This window comes from Tamandua tetradactyla, chromosome X, assembly GCF_023851605.1.
Source record: "Tamandua tetradactyla isolate mTamTet1 chromosome X, mTamTet1.pri, whole genome shotgun sequence".
NCBI lineage: Eukaryota > Metazoa > Chordata > Mammalia > Pilosa > Myrmecophagidae > Tamandua > Tamandua tetradactyla.
This window is the reverse complement of record NC_135353.1, coordinates 107522388-107528756: the sequence shown is the minus strand read 5'-3', so window position 1 is coordinate 107528756 and position 6369 is coordinate 107522388. Positions and strand designations below refer to the sequence as shown.

Genomic DNA, 6369 nt, shown 5'->3' with positions numbered 1-6369 from the left:
CCTGTTTGATATTGACTACTTCAGCTTCTTCATCAGAAAGCAGGGTACAACAATCTCCCACTGGTTATGAGGAGGAGAAGTATAAGGCCTTTCTTTCAAGAGGGGCAGCTGAAATCTGGCCTTGCTCTGGGGGTTCTGAGATTCTTAGAGGGAAGGAGAGCACAGGAAACACTGTATGGTGTGCCTACTATGTACTGGCCATTTTTTCATACATCTATTTATTCAGAAAGCTAACATTACTGAGTCCCTAGCATGTTCCAGGCTCTGTGTTAGATGCTAGTGATGCATAGGAGAACAACCAGAGAGGGGAACACAGATACCAAACAGGTGTAATTATAAAGAATACATGTTTCACTTGCCTGCCATGCCAGAGGACCCGGGTTCAATTCCTGGTGCCTGCCCATGTAATAAATAAATAAATAAATACATAAATAAATAAATAAGACATCACAAATTTTTTTGATTTCCCAAAGGAGGGAGATACCACTATATCACATAAGCTTGACATTACAGCTAAAATGGTGCTGTCCCAGAGACAATGAGATGAACTAAATCAAGCTATAGCAGGTTATCTTCATTCAAATGATTATGAAGAGGCATATTCAGTTTTTTTTATTAATTAAATAAAAAAAGAAATTAACACAACATTTAGAAATCATTCCATTCTACATATGCAATCAGTAATTCTTAACATCATCACATAGATGCATGATCATCATTTCTTAGTACATTTGCATCGATTTAGGAAAAGAACTAGCAAAACAACAGAAAAAGATATAGAATGTTAATATAGAGAAAAAAATAAAAAAATAATAATAGTAAAAAAAAGAAAAGTAAAAAGAAAAAAAAAGACAAACAAACAGACAGAAAAAAAACAACCTATAGCTCAGATGCAGCTTCATTCAGTGTTTTAACATGATTACTTTACAATTAGGTATTATTGTGCTGTCCATTTTTGAGTTTTTGTATCTAGTCCTGTTGCACAGTCTGTATCCCTTCAGCTCCAATTACCCATTCTCTTACCCTGTTTCTAATTCCTGATGGTCTCTGTTACAAATGATATATTCCAAGTTTATTCTCGAATGTCGGTTCACATCAGTGGGACCTTACAGTATTTGTCCTTTAGTTTTTGGGTAGACTCACTCAGCATAATGTTCTCTAGGTCCATCCATGTTATTACATGCTTCATAAGTTTATTCTGTCTTAAAGCTGCATAATATTCCATCGTATGTATATACCACAGTTTGTTTAGCCAGTCGTCTGTTGATGGACATTTTGGCTGTTTCCATCTCTTTGCAATTGTAAATAATGCTGCTATAAACATTGGTGTGCAAATGTCCGTTTCTGTCTTTGCCCTTAAGTCCTTTGAGTAGATACCCAGCAAAGGTATTGCTGGGTCGTATGGCAATTTTATATTCAGCTTTTTGAGGAACCGCCAAACTGCCTTCCACAGTGGTTGCACCATTTGACATTCCGACCAACAGTGGATAAGTGTGCCTCTTTCTCCACATCCTCTCCAGCACTTGTCATTTTCTGTTTTGTTGATAATGGCCATTCTGGTGTGTGTGAGATGATATCTCATTGTGGTTTTGATTTGCATTTCTCTAATGGCCAGGGACATTGAGCATCTCTTCATGTGCTTTTTGGCCATTTGTATTTCCTCTTCTGAGAGGTGTCTGTTCAAGTCTTTTTCCCATTTTGTAATTGGGTTGGCTGTCTTTTTGTTGTTGAGTTGGACAATTTCTTTATAAATTCTGGATACTAGACCTTTATCTGATGTGTCGTTTCCAAATATTGTCTCCCATTGTGTAGGCTGTCTTTCTACTTTCTTGATGAAGTTCTTTGATGCACAAAAGTGTTTAATTTTGAGGAGCTCCCATTTATTTATTTCTTTCTTCAGTGCTCTGCTTTAGGGTTAAGGTCCATAAAACTGCCTCCAAATGCAAGTTTCATAAGATATCTGCCTACATTTTCCTCTAACTATTTTATGGTCTTAGACCTAATGTTTAGATATTTGATCCATTTTGAGTTAACTTTTGTATAGGGTGTGAGATACAGGTCCTCTTTCATTCTTTTGCATATGGATATCTAGTTCTCTAGGCACCATTTATTGAAGAGACTGTTCTGTCCCAAATGAGTTGGCTTGACTGCCTTATCAAAGATCAAATGCCATAGATGAGAGGGTCTATATCTGAGCACTCTATTTGATTCCATTGGTCGATATATCTATCTTTATGCCAATACCATGCTGTTTTGACCACTGTGGCTTCATAATATGCCTTAAAGTCAGGCAGCATGAGACCTCCAGCTTCGTTTTTTTTCCTCAAGATACTTTTAGCAATTCGGGGCACCCTGCCCTTCCAGATAAATTTGCTTATTGGTTTTTCTATTTCTGAAAAATAAGTTGTTGGGATTTTGATTGGTATTGCATTGAATCTGTAAATCAATTTAGGTAGGATTGACATCTTAACTATATTTAGTCTTCCAATCCATGAACACGGTATGCCCTTCCATCTATTTAGGTCTTCTGTGATTTCTTTTAGCAGTTTTTTGTAGTTTTCTTTATATAGGTTTTTTGTCTCTTTAGTTAAATTTATTCCTAGGTATTTTATTCTTTTAGTTGCAATTGTAAATGGGATTCGTTTCTTGATTTCCCCCTCTGCTTGTTCATTGCTAGTGTTTAGAAATGCTACAGATTTTTGAATGTTGATCTTGTAACCTGCTACTTTGCTGTACTCATTTATTAGCTGTAGTAGTTTTGTTGTGGATTTTTCCAGGTTTTTGACGTATAGTATCATATCGTCTGCAAACAGTGATAGTTTTACTTCTTCCTTTCCTATTTTGATGCCTTGTATTTCTTTTTCTTGTCTAATTGCTCTGGCTAGAACCTCCAACACAATGTTGAATAATAGTGGTGATAGTGGACATCCTTGTCTTGTTCCTGATCTTAGGGGGAAAGTTTTCAATTTTTCCCCATTGAGGATGATATTAGCTGTGGGTTTTTCATATATTCCCTCTATCATTTTAAGGAAGTTCCCTTGTATTCCTATCCTTTGAAGTGTTTTCAACAGGAAAGAATGTTGAATCTTGTCAAATGCCTTCTCTGCATCAATTGAGATGATCATATGATTTTTCTGCTTTGATTTGTTGATATGGTGTATTACATTAATTGATTTTCTTATGTTGAACCATCTTTGCATTCTTGTTCAGTGCATAAATATTTATGATTGTTATGTCTTCTTGTTTAATTGTTCCTTTTATTAGTAGATAGTGTCCTTCTTTGTCTCTTTTAACTGTTTTACATTTGAAGTCTAATTTATTGGATATTAGTATAGCTACTCCTGCTCTTTTCTGGTTGTTATTTGCATTAAATATCTTTTCCCAACCTTTCACTTTCAGCCTATGTTTATCTTTGGGTCTAAGATGTGTTTCCTGTAGACAGCATATAGAAGGATCCTGTTTTTTAATCCATGCTGCCAGTCTATGTCTTTTGATTGGGGAATTCAGTCCATTAACATTTAGTGTTATTACTGTTTGGGCAATATTTTCCTCTAACATTTTGCCTTTTGTATTATATATATCATATCTGATTTTCCTTCTTTCTACACTCTTCTCCATACCTCTCTCTTCTGTCTTTTCGTATCTGACTCTAGTGCTCCCTTTAGTATTTCTTGCAGAGTTGGTCTCTTGGTCACAAATTCTCTCAGTGACTTTTTGTCTGAGAATGTTTTAATTTCTCCTTCATTTTTGAAGGACAATTTTGCTGGATATAGGAGTCTTGGTTGGCAGTTTTTCTCTTTTAGTAATTTAAATATATCATCCCACTGTCTTCTAGCTTCCATGGTTTTTGCTGAGAAATCTACACATAGTCTTATTGGGTTTCCCTTGTATGTGATGGATTGTTTTTCTCTTGCTGCTTTCAAGATCCTCTCCTTCTCTTTGACCTCTGAAATTCTAACTAGTAAGTGTCTTGGAGAACACCTATTTGGGTCTAATCTCTTTGGGGTGCGCTACACTTATTGGATCTGTAATTTTAAGTCTTTCAAAAGAGTTGGGAAATTTTCAGTGATAATTTCTTCCATTAGTTTTTCTCCTCCTTTTCCCTTCTCTTCTCCTTCTGGGAAACCCACAACACGTATATTTGTGCACTTCATATTGTCATTCAGTTCCCTGATCCCCTGTTCAAATTTTTCCATTCTTTTCCCTATAGTTTCTGTTTCTTTTTGGAATTCAGATGTTCCATCCTCCAATTCACTAATTCTAGCTTCTGTCTCTTTAAATCTCCCATTGTAGGTATCCATTGTTTTTTCCAGCTTTTCTACTTTGTCCTTCACTCCCATAAGTTCTGTGATTTGTTTTTTCAGTTTTTCTATTTCTTCTTTTTGTTCAGCCCATGTCTTCTTCATGTCCTCCCTCAATTTATTGATTTGTTTTTTGAAGAGGTTTTCCATTTCTGTTCGTATATTCAGCATTAGTTGTCTCAGCTCCTGTATCTCATCTGAACTATTGGTTTGTTCCTTTGACTGGACCATATTTTCAATTTTATGAGCATGATCCATTATCTTCAGCTGGCGTCTGGGCATTTAATCAGATTTCCCTGGGTGTTAGACCCCGCAGGTTGAAAGATTTGTCTGTGAAATCTCTGGGCTCTGTTTTTCTTATCCTGCCGAGTAGGTGGCGCTCGTGGTGCTCATCTGTCTGCGGGTTCCACAAGTAAAAGATGCTGTGGCCCCTTTAAGTTTGGAAAACTCTCACTGTAGGGGGGTTGCCAGCTGAAGCGGCTTGGGGGAATGCCTGTCCAAATTTCCCAGACGGCCCGGGGCACCAAGCATGGTGGGGGGGCGCCAGCCGCCACAGCTTGGGGAAGTGTCTATCCACCGTTCCCAGCCAGACCAGGAAGCCACATGTTTGGAAGGGACCCCGGTCGCCATTCTCCGCGGCTTGAGGATCTCCGATCCAATTCTCCCAGCTGGTCCGGGGGTCACGCATTGGGTGGGGGATGCCAGCCGCCATGGCTTGAGGGAACCGCCTGTCCAATTCTCCCAGCCGGCCCAGGAAGGAGGGAAGGAGGGACTCCGGCCACCTGCCACCCTGGTCCAGGGAATCCCGCGCCCCTCGGCAATCTCACCGGAGCGGGTTCTCCCAGCCAGTCAACCATTCCAGAATGGGGTACGCTGTCTTCTTGGTCTCTGTTGTGGCTCCAGGAGCTGTTCTGAATCATTTCTACTTCTCTAGTAGCTGTTCTGGAGGAGGAACTAAGACCCGCGCATCTTACTAAGCCGCCATCTTCTCCGGAAGTCACATATTCAGTTTTTAAAAAGGAAGCTGAATTAGATATGAATGAAGAATTAGATAAGTATGCTGGTCTTTTGGGGAAAAAAAAGAACATCTGTGATTAGATTACAAAAGAAGGTTATGGAATTAGAATCAAAGCTAAATTAAGCAAAAGAAGAATTTGTGTTGGGTGGACCTCTTGGTCAAAACAAGACCCAAAATAATGGATTCCCCATTCACCAGGAAAAATATGCTTTGTGTGGTCATAGGAGTCCAGTCACTTGAGTCATTTTCCATCCTGTGTCTGCTTCAGAGGATGCTAATTAAGTTGTGGGATACTGAGACTGGAGATTTTGAACGAACTCTTTAGGGACATGCAGAATCTCTATAGGATATTGCATTTGACCATAGTGGCAATCTTCTGGTTCATATTCTTCCATCTCTGAAGCAACAGAATGTGGGACTAAAAAAACATGACAACCTGGGCCATTCATGCTGTCTGGATCCAGAGACAGGACTATTAAGATGTGGGACATCAGTTCTGGCATGTGCCTTGTGACCTTTGTGGGTCATGATAACTGGGTATGTTGAATTCTGTTCCATCCTGGGGGGATGTTTATTTTGAGTTGTGCTGATGACAAGACCCTATGTGTATGGGATTACAAGAACAAGCACTGTATGAAGACCCTCAGTGTGTAGGAACACTTTGTTACCTCCTTGGACTTCTATAGGATGGCACTATATGTGATTAATTGGCAGTGTAGGCCAAATAGAAAAGTGTGGGAGTGCCATTGTTTGAGTCTTATTTTGCTCCTCCTCCCTTTGTTCTTCTGGATGCACTCTCATAAACCATGCTTACCCCCACTGAGCTCTATTTAAATAAATATTGTCCTTTCATGTAAAAAAAAAAGTCACCATTAGAGAGGTACTATTATGAAGTAACACGCTTTTCCAAGAATTCCCGATTAACATGCCAGGAAAATATACCTGGGGGTCTGAGAACACATAGGCAGCTATTACCATAGCTGAATTTATCAGTTTTAATTGAGCAGCCAGCTAGCAGGAAGTAGGCACCAGATGGTCAGTTCTGATGGA

At 39.0% G+C, this 6369-nt stretch overlaps 1 pseudogene; it reads left to right on the top strand.

The window, feature by feature from the left end:
* Positions 1-518: 518 nt before the first annotated feature.
* Positions 519-5833, top strand: LOC143671994 (platelet-activating factor acetylhydrolase IB subunit beta pseudogene; annotated as a pseudogene).
* Positions 5834-6369: the final 536 nt, after the last annotated feature.